The sequence below is a fragment of the Lycium barbarum genome, chromosome 11 (assembly GCF_019175385.1).
Source record: "Lycium barbarum isolate Lr01 chromosome 11, ASM1917538v2, whole genome shotgun sequence".
Lineage (NCBI taxonomy): Eukaryota > Viridiplantae > Streptophyta > Magnoliopsida > Solanales > Solanaceae > Lycium > Lycium barbarum.
Genome location: NC_083347.1, coordinates 109,765,435 through 109,787,110, shown reverse-complemented (window position 1 = coordinate 109,787,110; position 21,676 = coordinate 109,765,435).

The window sequence follows — 21,676 nt, the reverse complement described above, 5'->3', positions numbered from 1 at the left end:
CAAACGTATTTTATACATCGTGCAAAATTGAAATACACGCACCAAGTATGAACGACATACAACCAAAGAAATTAACTCACACCTCTATAGGGTATATATACATTTTTTAAATGAATCATCATACTATACTAAAAGTTGAAAGCTCCTACCTTCGAAGTTAGTTTATCATTTCGCCCCTACACTAAATCAAAATCTAATTAAATATTTAATTAAACAAAATTAGCATCCTATTAAAATGTTAAATAATAACTCCCATGAATGTGGTTAATTCTGAATAATAAACCAAAGTTCAACGTCTGCCTTTAAATTTGCTTTTTTACTTCCACTCTTATAGCCTTTTGATATTCGTTTGTTACTTCATAACCTGCACTGTAAAATCATTGGTTCATATAGTTGTTGTCAGCATTTCTTGCTGGCAAAATATGTACTCAAGATTTTACTCCTTAATATTTATCCTTGCAATATGAATATGAGTGAACAAATCGAAATGCTTGCTTACGAGGAAGTCTTTGATCAGATCGGATGGATATATACAGTCTAATTTCGATGATTTGCAGAGTAATGGAATGGCTTGGGGACTTTCCTACATTGTCCCTTATTTATTTACTTCCATTTTTTTTCCACTTGCTTGCTTATATATTAGCGTGGTTACTTTGTAATATCATTTAGAGCATTCTATAAGCTTTAAATTGGTATTAGCTTTTTTATTTTTTGCAAAGTTCCTATTTTTTGCATGATGCAAGGGGCGATTTGTTTATTAATAATAAAATTAGGAACACAAAGAAATTAAACTTAAGATTCGGCACCAGAGGCAAGAAGAAATCAGTAAAGGAGAAGTTTTCTCTCTGAGAAATATCAAAAGGTATGAAACCTCATGTTTTCTTGGTATTTCCTTTCGTATTTATTTGTAGTATTTGTATTACACTTCTGCCTTTCTGTATTTGACCATATTTAATTTAGTATTAATGAGTCCAATTCACCATATATCTAATATTTTGCCCTATCATTTTGTACGCAAGAAGATTGTATTTTCATAGACTAATGTTTTTGCTTCTGGAATGTTTTCACCATTTTACAGCCATTAGTGATCTATTCCTTTATCACTCAGCTTCTTAATTGTAATATTGTTAACATCTTTATTTGTTTTTTCATTTTTACCAAATATTTTATACAATTAAAGTTCATAATTTTATAACACCAATTTTTACAAGAAGTATTTTCAAACATAACCGGCTTACTCATATTCACATATAAACTATTGATGAAATATCAAGAAATGATGAAGTTGTCAAGTTGAATACTTGATATATTAAAGAATTGCACAAGGAGATGTTATACCAGTTCAGTGACAATGAAGTCACCCAGCTGACTATTCATCAATTTCAGCTTGTCTTTTTCAATTTAAATTTTGGTTACTCATTATGCACATATTTTAGTATTATCTATATCATTTCAAAAAGTGGATCTTAATTGCTATGGACGCAAAATGCACTGCACGTGTCCAGGAACTAGTTTAAGTTATATATACGGAAAATGGCCAATATATTCTAGCTTAAACTATGCAAAATTGAGTGGATATGCCCGTTGTTAATATTTTAGCACAAACATAACCTTACTGTCCAGTGCTTGGTCAAAATTTGCCCTTATTTTAACAATGCCTGCCAATTAGCCTAATTAGATGATTAAACATCAATTTTCTACTCGTGTATGTAACAATCAAAGCCAAGCAAAGTCCAATCTAAATAGTTTATCTTAAGGTATATTGTTATATTTTTACACACCTTTTTAATTAAATTTTCATTTTATTATAAACAGAAGAATAGTTACTAAGCAACCATCCGACAGAAGAGACAAGCCTATCCTGCAAGTAAGAGGAGTCTCTGTAACGACCCGCTTGGTCATTTTGAGCTTTAAGGCTCTTCCCTTAGTTTTATCTTGGTATTTATCACTTGTGGGGATGAGTGACGTGGTTCCCGAGGTAATAGGGTGAGTTTCAGATTAGTTTTAGCAAAATAGGAAGTTCTTAAGTTAAGGAAATGAAAAGTTTGATCAAATTCAACATTGGACATACCATTTTCGAAGTTTTGAAAAACTTTGACCAAAGTCAATAATGGGTCCCGACGCATTCGGTGTGATTTGGATCGTTGGTTGAAACTCTAGTATTTTGAAAAATTGGAGTTGACCTTGGTCAACATAGGGTGAAGATGACCTCTTTTGGGAAAGTCAAGTAAGCAAGAAAGTTTGCAGCATGTTTTATGATCTAAATGCATGTATGGTTTGTGTTCGGGAGGTTCCTGATGAATTTCGGGCGTTGAATCGATAATTGGAAGCAAATTGGAAAATTTATGGTTTTTTGGTGTGAAATTTTGCTCGCGATTGCGATGAAGAAATTTTATGAGCAAAAAAAAAAAAAAAAATACTCACGATCTCGACGTGCCTGGTCGCAATGAAGAAAAAGTTCCTGGACAGTGTTTAAAAACACAGATCGGGATTTTAGCGTAGTTTGGACATATTTTGAGTTCGAGAGCTCTGTTTGAGACGATTTTGGTGGATATCTTCTCGTCTTTTAAAGGATGTAAGCATCTAACCTTTATTTTGGTGTTTGTCCTTAATTATTTTTGTTGGTAATCATTTTTATCCGCGCTTAGGTTGTAGAATGTGGGGTTTTTTAGCCCTAAAGTTGGGAAATGAAAAACTATTGATTTGATGGTCAATGCATGGATGGAATTGGTTGATTTTCTAGATTTAGAGCCTATGGGCTATGGGTAAATCGATTTTATAATAAAATTCCAGTTTTGTCCTTGTGGGCTCAAGATTGCCTTTTTCGGTTCATTTTTGGGTTCCCAATTAAAGTATAGAATATTGGGTATGGTTGGACTCATCTAACCTCATACGATACTATTCTGATTAGATTGAACTTGTTTGGAGGATTTAGATGCGGTAGAGCTTCTGGAAGACTTAATCTTCGCTCAAATTGAGATTCAAATCATTTGGAGGCATTGACGAAGGGCAATCCATTCATGAGCTATGGGACTTCAAATTTAAGGAAAGTTGAGATTTACTAGACCCTTTATGTAGTGTTATGTGTTGGTTAATGTTATTAAGGGGCGAAATGGGGAATTGGAGGTCCCGCATTCGTGAGGTGACGAGCACTTGTGCGGGTACCAGTGTATGGGTAACTAAAATATGAAAGAATTGTGCTTTATGACGAAGAATGTGTTTTGCACCTTCGGGCCTTTGAGATGGTGGATAAATCCATTAGGTTGGTATGGTTGTTGCTTATTTGGTCTATGATAGCCATGTTTGGTTGATACACGTGAATATTTATTGGCATTGCGTTCATCACTCAAAATCTCGTCTGAATTATGTAAGAGGAACTAATCCTGCTAAATTGAATCGATATTATACACTTGCATGAAGTACGCTTATCTATTACATTCAATCATGATATTGTTGGCATTAATTGATGAGATACACGAAAAGGGATTTGGAGGCTAGATATTGGATATGGTACATGGATGGAGTGATGATATTATATCCTTTTTGGCTAGAAACCGATGTGATCTGGGAGATTTGGTATTCCGGGTGGGTATATAGATCTCATGAGTTCCTTATAGTTCACGTGAAACCTAATGCAGGAGCACATGTACACCAGTGCATATGGCCATTGCATTGCATACATTTCATTTGCATTTCCTACTATTTTTACTTAATTGACTTGTTTTCACGCCATACTTGTCCGGATTGTTGAAAAGGTTGCATATTTATGACTTTAATCGGAAAAGACTACGGTTTATGACTGTAGAGGGAAAATGACTAATATTTATAATTGTGAATGGAAAGGGCTAAGCCTTATGATTATGATTGGAAAGTACCAAGCTTTAGGACTTGATTGAAACATGTATTTTTTAATCTTAACTGCATTAGTGCATACAAACTGTATAACTTGTCAGTAACAAGGTAAGGAGGTGAGTACCGAAAGTACTAAGGTCAACGATGTTGTTGGGTACACATGATTCCCTTACTCACTCTACATTTGCTGCACCTTTTGTGTGCAGGTACACATCCGGGTACGAGTAGAGGTCGAGATTCTGTTGATCACTAAGACATACTTTGGAGCCCACAACACCAGCCTTCGTTCCTATATTTATGTTCTGTCTTTCTCCATTTCGGACAGTGTTATGCAGTAATTTAAGACTTGTATTCTGGATTAATAGCTCTTATACTTATGATTTCCAGGTCTTGGGAAGGTGTTTGACTTACTTGTTCATATTCAAGTTATTAAGACATATTTAGTATATTGGGTTATTTTCCTTTAATTTCCGCACTTAAATTTATAGTTTGAGGCTCGGTTTTCATTTGGGTTCACCTACAAGTTTGGGTAGGTGCCCTCACAGCACAGTGGGATTTTGGATCGCGACTAGATCGGTATGATGAGCTCCATACTTATCTTCGAGAGGCTATGAGACATTTAGGAAACTTCAATTCTTTCATTCCTTTCGTGCGTATGTGATTCAGTTCAAGTATAGACTTCATTGTTTCAATTTATCAATAATGGTGAGGATACATTCTCGGGTACGCACATGAGTGGCTGGGTGTGACGTTGCATGCTTTGGTACGCGGTGCGTCACAGTGATAAGGATGCGAGATTAAGTTCAGATTGAAGCTATAAATTGAAGAATCAATTGAGTGGGGTTGTGATTTAGACATTTTAGTTCAGTGATATCCCTAGGAAATGGGAGTGATGGTACAAAGGACTGCACGATTGTTATGTCTTCAACATTAGTTGCTTGGAAGTTGAGGAAGTGCATTTATAGTATAGTAGGTGATGGAAAGAGAGTTGGCGATTTGAATTCATATGGCTAGAGAAATAATTAAGTAATAAGCATTGTGGCTTTGAAGACTGCACTCGAGGAGGTTTGATATAGCAAGGATGATTTACTTGAGATGCGATAGGCGTGGGAATGATTCAACATTGTTCGAATTTTTTACGACAGGTCAACAATTCAGTAATGGAAGGATACATATGTTGGTATCTTGAAGACAAGTTTAAACTTGGGAGGATCAACTGGTCAAATAAGAGATACTGACCATTGTAAGGCTATGAAAAGAAGTTGATAAAAGACAAAGACAAGAAAAGCGATCCTTGGTGATGAGATTCGAGGTGGTAAGACTTGCTATGGGGTTCATTTGAAGTGTTTTCTTTCTACTTACAGAGTTGAGCTGTACTAAATAGAATTTAAATAGTTCAAGTTTGGAGACACAACAGTCATAATGATAAATTATTCATTTGATGGGAGCAAGGGCTATGCTAAGTCTGATAATACAAGGGAGTACGAAAGGCTAAGAGGAGTTTCGATAGGATGGTAATGTGGAATTGGAGTAAGCAAGTGGTTTGAGGGTCTCTAAAGGGAATGGCTATTGGCTTTAGGCCAAATGGGAAGAGTTTCTTATGGTGATTAAACCATTTTGGTAATAGGCATTTGTGAGCTTTCGCTAAAGGCAGGGTTCCTAGATCACTTGATATTTCGAGGTTAGTGATGAAAGGGATCAGTTTGGATCTAGAGCTTGTTAATTTTGTGATATGCGCGACAATTGTTTGATGTGCAAGGATGATGGGTGATACTAGCATGGCATCTTTCAAAGATTATGGTGTCATAAGTGTTATGAATTCATTAAGTTGTCATGAGATGAGGATACTCTATTTAGGAAGTGAATGTTAAAGGAATATAGACTGGTCGGTATATTGACTGAGCCATAGGCTATTGGGGGAACAATGATTGACTAATGGAAATGCTTCAATCGATGGATAAGTTTGAAGGTTTATTACATAATGAGTTATCCGCTGTTGCACCTAATGTTGGAGAAGGGATGTGGGCATTGCACCTTTTTCCTAGGGCGCGACAAGTTTCTGCAATTACCGGTGATGTGACTCGATGGAGTGATGAAATGAGAGGGATAGCGCATGATTTGCTGGAGGCATTCTAGTTCGGCAAAACAAGGCAAGAGGTAGTTCTTCGTGGGCAAGCATCGCTTAAGGATCATCGAGCAATATGTGGGTCAGTAAGGACATTAAAAGTGGTATATCAATAGTGGATCTAAACTAATTCAAGTTGTGAAGTACCTTTCAAAAATCAAATTAAAGATCAGTAATATCGGTTGAAACCAAGAGAAATGATTCACTATGGTGCATTTATGTTTAATTATATTGGGTTGGTGGTCTTGTAAGACAAGTTAGAAGAAGGATTCTTCGGTTAAGGAATCTTTGGCAAGGATACTAATGCGGAATCGTATGAGAATGTTAGTAGGATTGTGTGAATGGTAAGTGAGGATTGCTCTACAGGTTATAGATTAGTGAAGTGGTGGTTTGGTATATTACATTGGTAATAGTTGATTTTTGTTGGACCACCAGAATTGGTTGGTATTTTTCTAGTGGAAAGGCTTCGTGAAGGACTATATTGGTAATGCGGTTGACTTGGATGAGTATTCAGTTTTGAGGGGCAAGCGAGGCTAGGGAAACTCTCAGTTGCTTCACTTTGTGGCTTACTACTATCTATAGGATCTGCTCAGCTATATTTGCAAGACTTATGATATTACAGTACACTCTAGAATGGGTTTGAGTGATTTTCTATCGTTATCGGTGAATGTGATTGTGAATGGAATACGAAAAATGAAGAATTGAGATAAAGACATGTTTGATCTAGAATCATAAGGAGTAGGGTACATCTTCAGTAAAGGAAAAGATTTTGATTTGAAGCAACGGGATTAACTTGAGCCGGGGATGGATTATTATGGCGTTATCTTGCATCATTCATATGGCATGTAGTTGGTAAGTATGCTTGAAGAAAGAAGTCTATGAAAATTTACTAAGTATTATGGTGATGTGCCATGGGGTTTTGCGGTTGGTGACTATAAGGTGCAAATTTGAGATGACTGACGTGATAAGATTGATGGGAAGGCAACTTGCATTGTACCAAAGTGGGTGATTTCATAGAATTCTTGAATGAATGGGGTAGAGTTGATTAATCAAAGGAAATCTTGGAATGCCTTCAGTTTGAAAAGTAAAGTCATATTTTCGAGGCGAGACTGTGTTCGTGATAGTAGACTACGTCGAGGGGTTGCTGGCTAGATAGAATGGTTGAATATTTCAGATAGGAATGACTTGGAGAATCTATGCATGGAAAGGCGCATGATTTGTAAGTTTTGATACTTTTGGGTTCGCTAAAGGCGCAAGCATTGTACTAAGAGATTTTATGATTGTGAAAGGTGGAATATGAGGCCATAGGCCTTGCATTGGAGTGCTTGGAGCGATGAACGAGTTAAGTCAAAGCACAAGAAAGAGGCTCGATGCATTTAGATCCTATGGAGTTTTATCAGATTTGCGTAGCTGGTGTGAACTGATAAACATGAAGATCTAAGTGAGAAGGTATAGTTCCTCAGTACTAAGTTGATGACCTCGGTAGAATTCAGCTTCTAAAGTAAGGAATGACAGCACGAGGTTGAGTATTCATGAGTAAATGATTGAAATTGGTCACCACAGACTTATGAAAGATCCATAATTAGTTTTGTTGGGGGGGGGGGGGGGGGGGGGGGGAGCGGTTAGAGTCAGTTTGAGTGACTATTGGTGACACTCGGGGAGTTGTGCAATTTACATCGAGTTAGAATTGTGCATGTAATGCCGGGTGTCTTATGGCTAAATTTCCAGGGAGATTTATGGTTATTCTAGTAACCTATTTTTTAAAATTTCATAGATTTACAGTTCATAGTAGAGGTATGACAGAGTTCTTGAACTTTATTTGAGTTTGCAATTGGATTTGATAATATTTTGTTGATGACAGCTATTCGGATAATTCTAATGGTTGCGTAGATACTGGGTGATGTATTTAGGATGTACAAAGGGATACGGGAAGTTCGTGGGTGTGATTAGTTAATTTTCTATAGATTTGGTACGGCAAGGTAATCATTAGATTGATGCGCATTGTATGTTGTTTGAAGATTAAAAGGGATTGAACGATGAGTGTTAGCTCAATAGCTTCAGTTCGATGTAATGAAACTAACAGATTTGGAATTAGCGCAATCAGCCTCGGTAAGTGCAGTTTTTGACGAAAATGCATAGAATTGCTTCAGAACAAGCATAGATTCACTTCTGGTGAGAGATTGTCATGATTTATACTTGCGGTGTGTGACAACGTGTTTTATACGGATTATTGGTACTAAAGGAGACTCTAGAAGGCGAGGAAGAAAGATAAATATAATCAGAGTATTAGACCAGTATAATCTTGGTATTGGATTGTGGCTACAACTACAAGTTTGGATGATTGAATTTGTGGAATCATTCAATTGCGTTCAGTGGTGTGGTTATAATAAAAATCAGGGAATTGAGTGGAGCTAGCTCAATATATGTGAAATAGTTGTGGAAGAAATTTTGGGTATAGAAACATGGAGATTTAAGTTTTTGAGCTAAGCTAAAGGAAATTTTGACTTATAAAGAGAACAAGCTCTGCTATCAGCATAATTCTTGCCTGTGGAGGCTTCATGAGGATTACGACAGAGATTCTTCGTCTACTTGAAAACTATGGTACTTTTCTTTACCATTCGAGGACGAACGTGTGTTTAAGTGGTAAATGATGTAACGACCTGCTTGGTCGTTTTTATCTTTAAGGATTATTTTCCCCAAAATATCCTTCCCATAGTTTCATCATAGTATTTATGACTTGCTAGGATGGGTGGTAAGGTTCCCAAGGTAATCGGGTGAGTTTCAGATTAGAGCAAAATTGGAAGTTCTTAAGTTACGGAAATAAAGAAGTTTAACCAAAGCCAATATCGGGGATAAATGCATCTTTTTTGAAGTTTCGTCGATTCCATTAGGGTCTAGAATGTCAATTTTAACTTAGTGAACTGTTCGTTCGGGTCCCGAGGCATTCAGGTGTGATTTGGATCGTTGGTTGAAAGACTAGTATTTTTAAGAATTGGAGTTGACCTTGGTCAACACTGATTCAAGATGACCTCTTTTGGGAATTTTGAGTGAGCAAAAAATTTTGTAGCATGTTTTATGATCAAAATGCATATATGGTTTGTGTTCGGTAGGTTCCAGATGAGTTTCAGATATTGAACCAAAGATTTGAAGCAAATTGGGAATTTTCTAGTGTGAAATTATGCTTCGCGATCCCAACCAGGGGTCGCGATCTCGATGTAGAAGTTTTTCGGGTGAAAAAAATTCCTTCGTGATTTCTACATGGTGAGTCGCGATTGGGATGAAGAAAAAATGTCTGGACAGTGTCTAAAAACGCAGATCGGGATTTTAGAGTATTTTTGACATATTTTGAGTTTTAGAGCTCGGTTTGAGGCAATTTTTGTGGCTATATTCTCGTCTTCGAGAGGGGATAAGTCTCTAACCTTTATTTTTGTGTTTCACCATATTTATTTATGTTGGTTATCATTTTTATTCGCATTTAGGTTTTAGAAATTGGGTTTTTTTAACCCTAAAGTTGGGAAATGGAAAACCATTGATTCGAGGGTCAATTAATGACTGAAATTGGTTGATTTTATGGATTTAGAGCCTATTGGCTATGGCTAAATCAATATTGAAATAAAATTTCAGTTTTTCCCTTGTGGACCCGAGGTTGACTTTTTAGGTTTGTTTTTTTGGCTCCGAATTAAAGTATAGCAATATGGGTATCGCTAGACTAATCAGACCTTGTAGAATACTATTTTGAACTCATGTGGAAAATTTAGATACGGTAGAGCTTATGGAAGGCCAAATCTTCGCTCAGATCGAGATTAGGATTGTCTGCACGCATTAACGAAGGGTAATCCGTTCGAGAGCTACAGAACATTAAATCTAAGGCAAGTTGAGATTTACTGGACCCTTTATATTGTGTTATGTGTTGGTTAATGTAATTAAGGGGAAAGATGGGAATTGGGTGACCCGTACTCGTAAGGTGATGAGCACTTGTGCCGATACCGGTGTATCTATATGGGTAACTAAAATTTGAAAGAATTGTGCTTTATGAATGGGGAATGTGTATTTAGCCTTCGGGCTTTGGAGATGGTGGAAAAATCCATTAGGTTGGTATCGTTGTTGCTTATTCGGGATGTGATAGATTTTTGGTTGATACTCGTGAATATATACTTTCATTGTGTTCATCACTCCACATCTCGTCTGAATTACGAAAGAGAAACTAATCCTACTAGATTGAATTGATATTATGCACTTGCATGATGTGCGTATATCCATTACATTCAATCATGTTATTGTTGGCATTGGTTGATGAGATACACGAAAGAGGCCTTGGAGGCTAGATATTGGATATGGTACATGGACGGAGTGATGGTGATATTATACCCTATTTGGCTGGAACCTGATGTGATCTGGGATATCTGGTACTCCATGTGGGTATATAGACCTCATGAGGCCCCCTGGGTCACGTGAAACCTACTGCAGGATTGTGTGTATACTTGTCATGACCCAACTCACGGCTCGTGAGGGCACCACAGGTAGAAAGGATGTCCACGGCATAGGGACTCGCTCCCAAGGGTAGAAATTCTGGATTTGTGCGACTTCCGTTACCCCCCCTCCCCCAGGTGGGCGGACCCTTCTCTTAAACTATCTCATTTTAGTTAACATTCATCAAGCGGAAATAAGAAGATATACTAACAATAGTGCGGAAGTATAATACATAAATAACCCCAAAAATCTGGTCTAAAACTAGTACAGGAGCCACTAATAATAAAATAGATAGTCTGAACAGGAAATAAAAATCCCAAAGTCTAATAATGCTGCCTCAGAATAAAAAAGCATAGGTATATAAAGAAGAGTCCCCAGGTAGCGGATCTAGCATGTGGCTCAACTTGAAATGTCTGTCAGAAAGCCTCGGGATCACTCGCGAGGACAGGAACTGGAACCGGCGGCTACTGTGCACTCAAAGAAAAGTGCAGCAAGAGTAGTATTAGTACAAGCACACGTACTCGTTGGTGCCATAGGTCGACAAAGTTTAGTTCAAGCATATAAATAGACAAATTAACGGATAGAGCAGATAAGCAGTCAAAACACGGACACACAACAACGATAATCGGGAAAGTCTCCTAGTAATGAAAGTCACAATGGATCTCAATAATCAAGTCATAAACCTAGGTGGAGTCTCTAATCCACATGTCCGTCAATTCATTAAATAAGCCCTCACAACCAATAACTCCTCAATATATCAACAACAAGAATCAATAGTAAATGTACCATGCGATGATGTGGAATGAAGTGTGATGATATGCAATGCCCCCAGGCTTCCTCCCCATACCATACACATATGATAAGGACAATTTCTTATAGCCATGACCCATGGGGGACCCGCAAAGTCCATGTACCACTCTCGCTCCGGAATGTACCTCGGATCACGAGCACTCTCTTCCGCTCCGGTAACAACCTCGGATCACAGGCACTCTCTCTCCCTCCCAAATGTAACCTTGAATCATGAGCAATCTCTCTCTCTCTATCTCTCTCTCTCTCTCTCTTTTACGCTCTCTAACAAAGACCTCGGAGGCTCCACTCTCTCATTTATCATCGTTTCAAAGAAATCATGTCAAATCAATATCACATGAAATATGGAATATATCCCATGCATATATCAACCTCATCAATATCACGTATCATCGAAGACAAAATAATTGGCATGAATGCAAATCATAATCTGATTTATCAGTATTAACCCTTCCTCATTTCATAAGATAAGTGAGATAATAAGAGACATAGAGAACCACATCAAATGCATGGAAATCACAAATATGGCGACAATCCCACATAACAGCCGACAATATCAACCTAGTAGGAATACAACTCCACACCATGCCCGAAAGACTATCATGCTTTTTCCATCAATCAGTACTATAAATATGCGATTCGCTAATTTAAGTATTTTTTGTATCAATGATTTGGCAAATTATCAATGATTCATTTTAAAATTTTCTAAGATTTTCTAAATGATGAAGAGATAAAAAAAATTCACTATTCCAGACATAAGTAAACCGTAACCTACCTCGAAGGCTGAAAATGTGCCACGAACTAGTCCGCTAAAGCCTTTCCCTTCCGAAGAGTTTCTGAAGGATCAAAATCTAACAATTAATTATTCTACATTAGATTACAAGGCTAATGGTATCCATAATTCCATAAGACCATTAGAAATAAAAAACGACCTTTAAAAGGGGACCCCCATCCCACAAGGGTAAAAGAAGAAATTTATATGAAAATTAGGCTACCTAAAGTCTATGGAGTCCAAATACAAAGATTCATCACAAACTAGTCTCAATTTAGTATCAATTTCATTATTCCACCAAAACCCCCAATTTATAAGAAAAACCATTAATTTCCATAATCAAATTCTTGAATAAAAGAGAGATTCAATCTTAGGAACTAGTTACCCAATGATTAAATGGTTAGTATCTAGGAAATTTCCCAACAAAACTTGATTTGCATAAAAGATGGTTCAAAAAACAATCTAAGGTTCATCACCCAAAACCCCCACTTAGGACATGGTCCTCTAACATGATTTTTCCAAATTAATGGTAACATAAACAAAATAAGAAGATAGAGAACTTACCCAATGGAAGAATTGGGGATTTAAGGGTTCTGATTCTAACGATCTCGCATATGCGGACCCTTTTCCCACAGATGTGGCTCGCACCTGTGAACTCCTTTCTCACAGATGTGCCTCTTATCTGCAGACTTCACTATCTAGCATCTGTGGACCAAGTCCCGCATAGGCGGGTCGACAGATACAGCCCCAAGCCTGCATATGCGGCACACCAGAAACCTTTGGTTTTTCACCAAGTTCAACCCAAAACCCGATACTCATTTGAGACCTCCTGGATACAAACCAAACATGCAACCAACTATAAAAACATGCTACGAACGTATCCGTCCCCCCGAAATTCCCAAAAGAAGTCATCCTGATTTGGTCAACCCCTAAACACCCAAAATAAGGATTCCAACCCAAAGACCAAAATGTCCCCGAGTGCCTCGAAAACCTAACCAAACACCCTACTAAGTTATAATTGACCCTCCAGAACTAATGGAACCGAAAAAAATACCAAAAAGACTCGTTTACCCAAAAGTCAACTATTGCTCAGCTCTTTTTCACTTATTCAACTTTAAGGGCTTCTAAATTCATCAAATTCCATCAAGACTCTCTTGAATATCTTGAGAACCATGCCACCCATCTCTGCAGGTCAAAATCACTCTAACAGAGCAAGGGGAAAGGTCAATAGGGGTAAAAGGCCTTAACGGCCAAATAAGTCATTACAATACCAGGGCATGTGGCTATTGCATAGCATACATTTCATACCATTTTTACTTGATTGACTTGTTTTCATGCCATACTTTTCCGAATTGTTGAAAAGGCTGAATATTTATGACTTTAATCAGAAAAGAATAAGCTTATAACTGTAGAAGAGAAATGACTAATCTTTATAACTATGAATGAAGAGGGATAAGTCTTATGATTATGATTGGAAAGTACCAAGCTTTAGGACGTGATTGAAACTTGGATTTTTTAATCTTAATTGCATAAGTTTATACAAACTGTATAACTTGTCACTAACAAAGAAAGGAGGTGACTATTGAAAGTACCAACCCTCATCATCACTATAGTTTAGGGTCAGTCAACGATGCTGCTGGGTACACGTTCTTTTTGTACTTACTCTACGATGTACCTTTTGTGTATAGGTTCGGATCCGGGTACAAGTAGAGGTTGAGATTTTGTTGATTGCTGAGGCATACTTTGGAGTCTAAGGTTAGCTAATGATGGTCCCACAACACCAGACTTCTTTTCTATCTTTATGTTCTGTCTTTCTCCATTTTTGACTGTGTTAGGTAGTAATTTAAGACTTGTATTCTGGATTAGTAGCTCTTGTACTTATGACTTCCAAGTCTTAGGAAGGTATTTGGCTTAGACTTGTTCATATTCAAGTTATTATGACACATTTAGTATGCCGGGTTGTTTTCCTTTAATTTCTGCACTTAAATTTATAGTTTGAGACTCGCTTTTTGTTTGGGGTTCGCCTACGGGTTTGGGTAGGTGCCCTCACTACACAATGAAATTTTTGGTCATGATAGTCTTATTCATAGCATCTAAGCTCAAATTTGTTATAGGAACAAATGGTCAATCTGTTCATAATTTCCAGATTCATCATTTGTTCCTAATACATCACCTAGTCCCTAACTAATTTTTCCTCATCCTAAATCTGGCCATACCACACTCGTCAAGTCTATACGAACCAACGACTTCTTTAGGTAAGTTTTGAGAGTCTTGAAAGACACTAGTGAGGCCATGAATTGAGCCTTATTTAGATAGAATGTCAGCCATAGTGTTGACTTCCCTGCAGCAGTGCTGGATAGTTCCTCTAAGCTTGTTAAGCCATTCTTAATAGGGAAAATGGTTTTTTTAGTCCTTGTGTTATGACATTATTCCTATTTTAGTCCTTGTGATATGTAACTAAGCACATTTAAACTTCAATTAAGCAATGTGTGTGCTTTTAGTCCTCATACTAAAAAAACCAATTAAATCAACATGTTGTTAAATATTAATGAGGGAAAATTTGGGTTTTCATATTTTCATTATGTTGTACTCCATGAGTTTTGTCTTGTACAGAGTAGTATTCCGGTGGGTTATTTGATAAAACTTTCTTATCAAATGAACATGGAAATTTTCCCTACGTACTACCCAGAAAACATACATTGAATTAATGCCAATCTAATTTGAAGAAGCCAAGTGTTAATTTCTAAGTGATCTAACCGCAACCCAAAGCAATAACCACGAAACAAAATGCTTGAAGTAAACGAAATGGATAAATATTTAAGAGAGGAAGAAGTTTTAGAAGAGGGGAAATAGAAACAAAGATTAGGCTAGGTATAAATTTCTAAAAGGAAACTAAGAAGGAGAGAAGTGGGGAAGAGGCTTTTCACAGAGAGAAGCCTTGGAGGAAATATTGTTGTAGAGCTAGGTTGACGTTTGAAGGAAGAAGGAGATAGAAAAAGTTTAGGGTCCACATTGAAAGTAAGTAGTCTAATTACTGATTTATCCTCCTTAATATTTAACAATCCGTTGATATATTGGTTTTTGTTAGTATAAGGACTAAAATCATACTCATTGCTTAATTGAAGATTAAATGTGCTTAGTTACATATCACAAGGACTAAAGGAAGAATAATGCAATAACACAAGGACTAAAAAAACCTATTTCCCCTTCTTAATATCATCAATCATATGTTGGAACTTCCAAGAAGGTGTGTTAAAATCCTTGATCATATCTGTTGCTCCTAAATGCACATGCAAACGCACGTAGTCATACCAGTAATAAAGTGATTTTAGAAATCGGATGTCGAACCCACTGAGACTTATGATTAGCCGCTAAATTAAACGATCCTAATTATCTATACAAGAGATGAAATTTGAAGGTTATAATTATAAACTAACTAAAAATAAAACAAATAATGAACTTCAACCTAAAAAGAGTAGTTTTTTATATTATCGATGAGATAATAGATCTATCTTCAATTGATTAAACTTCTTAAATTATCTAGTTTACAGATTGACAGGGTTGATATTACGACTACAAATCTCTTGAGTCCTTGATACGCTCAAATTACACCTTTAATTAGCGTAAAGCGGATGATGTCAAATATAGTAACCCAACTAGGTTGTGTCCCCGTTAGATAAAAGTGTATGATCGTGGATATTGATCTTGATATACTTCTAATGGATTGCTATATGAATGCATTTAACCTCTATGTGAATTTCTACTATCTCCCAATAAATAAAGATTATTTCTTTCTATGATTTTCCCAAATATAAGAAAGTAACTATGAAGAACGGTTAATTATGCCAAGTAAATTCATCATATTCCTAAGTGAATCTATTAAAACAAGTTTAAAGCTTTGAGTCCTTGTTATTTATTCTTACCAACCCTAATTATTTTCCCAAATAAATCAAGGTTTATGGTTTAATCAATGTTTGCAACCATTAATTATGAATGAAGAATGAAGAATAAACAAACCCTAACAATCCATTATGCATATATCAATTACAAACCCAATCACAAAACACCCATCATTGGGTTCACAACCCTAGTAAGGGAATTTAGCTACTCATGACAAAAAACAAGAAATAAGAAATTAAAGAATTCATAATTGCTTACTTTGGAAGAAAAGAGGAATTAATAATACTTGAATTGATGTAATGAATCTTCAAAACAAAGAGAAGTATTTAATGTTCTAAGACAAAAGTCAAAATATAATATCTTATGATAATTAAAACCCTGCAATGGGCTATTTATAGGGTCTGAAAACGTAAAAGTATAGTTTACACTTTGGTCCCCATCGGTACAAAATACGATCCGTATTTCACAATACGGACCGTAAACCAGTTTACGCTAGGGTTTCCTTCAAAATATGGGAAACTGCAACCTCCTGGAATACGGACCGTATTTTGATTTACGGTCCATCTTCTGCATTATCGTCTTTCAACTTGCAAAACTTTGACTTTCTGCCAAGTCTCTAAATGATTAAATACACTTTGAAATACGGACTGTAAGTGGAATACGACCCATAAAAGTTGTTCGTATTTCACCATCTTCTCAGCATGCCTTTCTGGTTCTGCTTATCTTTAAATAGTCCTATTGAATACGACCCGTATTTGAGAATACGGTCTATATATTGAGTTTACGGCCAGCCGCTGTTACTTGAACTGTTTTCATTCCAAATCTGCTCTATTAGGTGAAAAATAACTAAAACACATTAAATAGACAGTAACTTGCTTAAAAACAAGTAAAACTTCTCGTAAAAAGGCCTTGGATGTGCCATAATTTACGGGCACATCAACACCCCCAACTTAAAGTCTTTGCTTGTCCTCAAGCAAATCATACAACACAACAACTCAATCTAACATCTAGATATAACAGAGTACTAATGTCTATAATGGTTATCATTTAGAACTATGGGCATGCATTGTTTTCACAAATAACCACCTCAACTTTCAAAATCACAATGCGAATCATACTCAGCACACCACAACTCATAGTGATGTTTCAATGCATGTCATGATATTATCCGAAGCATCAATATACGCACAAATGTTGCTTTTCAAGGAATGCTCATAATTCATCCGAATGCCCTCACACAGACCAAAGACTGTCCCTCACACATATATACAACATAATAGGGACTAAGACGAAGGAGAAGAGAAGTCACTCACTCTCACAAAGAAATTCATAGATTGCACTAACACATATCATAGGCTTTCTCTTGTTTTCAATTTTCTTATCTTTGGACATCTCGATTATGATCACTCTAGGACTTTGTAGGGTTGTAATGTAGGCTTCGGGACGGGTAGGATACATATTTGGTCAATAGTGGCTCACCCTCCTTGAACACTACACTTTTTTTTTTTCTTTTTGATTCACCCTTCTTACTTCGCTTCTTTACTTTATCCTATAGGGTTGGTGCGACTTTATTAGGCTAAACACTATATATTTTTTTCATTTTATTCTTTTTTTTTCTGCTTATCACACCGAACCCTACACCATATAACTTCGCTTCCAACCTCAACTTAGGCTTTCAGCCTCATTCTCCGCATAATTCACCAAACACCCCCAACTTATCTTTTTCTTCTTTACATTCATAATGCCAAGAAAGGGTTTCCAATCACACAAAAATGGCCTAGGATCATTTCACAACCAATACATCCTTAGAATGAGAACACGACTACTCGGGCAAGTTCTAGATCGCACGCACAATCAGTGAACAAAACTAAAACTCACAACACAAAGTGGCAATGGAAACCAGCTTAACATAGCATCCCAAGCGATAATTTATTATACTTAATACTCTCATAACTATCATGTCATGAATAGAACAGATCACGTCAATTCCTAGCTATTCCTAAGTATTCTCAGAATTTGAGGGGTTCCAATTCTTTTTTTTTTGCCATAATTTACTAACGGACTACCATATAAGCCAAAACTACTATATTATACCCAAATAACCTAACATGCCAGTTTCGACAACAAAAACCCCTCAGGAAAAGAACTCTGGCAAAGAAAAGCCGAGGGGGGGGGGGGGTTCTTAAACACATAATTACAATACACCAATTTTCCAACACTCCCACCCCCAACAAAAAAGTCAATCACTGTCCTCAGTGCGCCAATAATAAGATCAAGAGAGAAAGGGAGTCGTACCTAGGCATCCTAGGCGCTGTACATATCATAAGATTGGCCCACTGTATCAGGCGGCTGACTGGTGGACTCTCCTGGTCGGCGCTGCGGCTCGTCTAAGGACTCAAGGATGGCCTGCTGTATGTCCTTTTTCTATGTCTTCTTCAATCTCTTGGCCAACTCCTCGGGATCCTTAGATGTCTCTAGGACCCTCTTGCCTTTTTCCCGCAAACGGGAGGCATCATCCTCCTCCTCCTCCTCAAACCCCAATAGATTCGTCACCGGAATGATACTCAGCAAAGTGACATGTGGTGCTAGAACTGGTGCGGCTGCTGTACCTTGTGCTCTAAGCACCTCAAGGTCCTTCTTCAAATACTCCAGCTTACTCCTCAAAGACACAGACTCCCCACCGGGTGCGGTCTGCTCTCGAGTCACCAATCTAGACTCAAAGCTATCTAGTTTAGCCTGGTACACCTCATGCTTCTTCTCAAACTCAGCACGGATCTCTGTGGTAGCCTCTGTAACCAATGTCTGCACTATCTTCACCACTTTCGGCTTGAACTGTTACAAGATTTTTCCTACTTGTCTTTCAACCTTCACTTCCTTGAATGCAATCTGACTGTAATTAGCATGGCTGACTCAGCTGCAGTGAACCAACTCCAACTCTGGATCGGCAGGCTCGGCTGACTCAGCTGCAGTGGCGGACCCCGAAAGAGGGCCCTGTGTGGCAGGAGGTGGTGGTTGAGGCCTTGCCTCAGAAACACCTATATCGGCTGTAGAAGCCGGTGTATCTACATTATCTGGGACACCTGTAGTGGGAGCAATAGTCTTAGTAGCAACAACACCAATATCGGGATCTACTAGATCAATCCCATAAGCATGGCTCGGACTCAACTCTAACTGAGTGTCGTCGTCATCACTGGACTGATCTGCCTCCTGGTCATTCTTTCCCGGAACCTTATTATTCCTCCAATCTCCCACATGGGCAGCTGTGATGGTGCCATCCCATTCCAAAAGCCAAAATATCCTCACCTGTCTACACAATTCTGTGATAAGACACGAAAATACCATGGTTTGCTTGGGCTTGTGTGCCCTCACATGAGGCTCCTCCGCAATGAGCTCTCCAATATTAATCGAATTCTGTGACATCAATGAGGTAACAGTGACTGCCTGACTTGTGGAGAGGGTGTTGTCCTCCTGTCACGCGGGTAACCCGTGTTTGATCCACGGCAACGGCACCAAAATTTAATATGCTCAAATTACACCTTTAATTAGCGTAAAGCGGACGATGTCAAATATAGTAACCCAACTAGGTTGGGGTAAAATCCCACAGGGAATATGGTGTGAAAAGGTTACTAAACTCGTAGAATGCTTAATTTAGGTCTAATATCTTAATCCGAAGATGTTTGTAAAAATGGGTTCTATATGACTAATAGCTAACGAATTGCTTTGGATTGTAATTTATGGTAAAAGAAATCAAGGTTGTGTCCTTGTTAGATAAAGTGTATGATCATGGATATTGATCTTGATATACTTCTAATGGATTGCTATATAAATGCACTTAACCTCTATGTGAATTTCTACTATCTCCCAATAAATAAAGATTATTTCTTTCTATGATTTTCCCAAATATAAGAAAGTAACTATGAAGAACGGTTAATTATGCCAAGTAAATTCGTCTTATTCCTAAGTGAATCTATTAAAAAAAGTTTAAAGCTTTGAGTCCTTGTTATTTATTCTTACCAACCCTAATTATTTTCCCAAATAATCAAGGTTTATGGTTTAATCAATGCTTGCAACCATTAATTATGAATGAAGAATGAAGAATAAACAAACCCTAACAATCCATTATGCATATATCAATTACAAACCCAATCACAAAACATCCATTATTTGGTTCACAACCCTAGTAAGGGAAATTAGCTACTCATGACAAAGAACAAGAAATAAGAAATTGAAGAATTAATAATTGCTTACTTTGGAAGAAAAGAGGAAGTAATAATACTTGATGAATTGATGTAATGAATCTTCAAAACCAAGAGAGTATTTAATGTTATAAGCCAAAAGTCAAAATATAATATCTGATGATAATTGAAACCCTGCAACAGACTATTTATAGGTTCTGAAAACGTAAAAGTATAGTTTACACTTTGGTCCCCGTCGGTACAAAATACGATCCTTATTTCACAATACGGACTGTAAACCAGTTTACGCCTAGGGTTTCCTTCAAAATATGGGAAACTACAACCTCCTGGAATATGGACCGTATTTTGATTTACGGTCCATCTTCTGCATGATCGTCTTTCAACTTGCAAAACTTCGACTTTCTGCCAAGTCTCTAAATGATTAAATACACTTTGAAATACGAACTGTAAAGTGGAATACGGCCCGTAAACGTTGTTCGTATTTCACCATCTTCTCAGCATGCCTTTCTGGTTCTGCTTATCTTTAAATATGCCCATGGAATATGGCCCATATTTGAGAATATGGTCCGTATATTGAGTTTACGGCCAGCTGCTGCACTTGAACTGTTTTCATTCCAAATCTGCTCTATTACCTGAAAAATACTAAAAACACATTAAATAGACACTAACTTGCTTAAAATCAAGTAAAACTTATCGTAAAAAGGCCTTGGATGTGCCATAATTTCCGGGCACATCAGTCCTCTAGCTGCCTATTTTTATTACTTTCACGCCTATATCTCTTTGGTCATGAACTTTAACATAAATGGATTTATATTTCCTGTATATCAACCAAGCAGGGTGAACTAGGTATATGCCTATCCTAGACACAAATCCGTTCCCCAATGCCCAGGGTTGAGATTCTACTCTATTTAACCCTAACCCCGTCTTAGAATTCCACTCCCGAGTTCAAGCTAAGATTTGTAGATAGTATTCGATTAGTGATCAAGCTACCAAATAATTATGTTCGGGATTAAATAAATAAACAAATATGATAGACTAATTAATTGAACTCAATATTCTAATAACAACATTCATGAAAGAACCAACCCTAGAACAAGAAGTTTAGCTCCACACACACATGGAGGAAATATTACAAATCATCAAAAGAAAGTATAAAAACGAGTAGAATGGAGAAGAAAGGTAAAACGAATAAACTCCGTCCTCCATGGTGGGTTCTATCTCTCTCTAGTTCTAAAGTTATGTAAAAACTTGCATGTTATGAACTACTTATAGGTGGAGGAAAAATCCCAAATGAAATAACCGAGTCCAAAATGAATTGGAAAGATTTTGATTTGCGAAAATCCATCTCGCGTCGCATAGCTCAAAGCGTGAATGTTTCTTGCTATCTGCTTCGCTCCGCAAGGACAAGATGTTTGCCAGCTACGTATTTTTCATTTGTTGCCAAAGTAATTGCAGCTCATGCTATCGCACTAATCACAAGGCACGCCTTGCAGCATCATGATATGCCAATCATTGGCCCACTACTTTATGTCTCAATTCTTTGTCTTCCTTTCT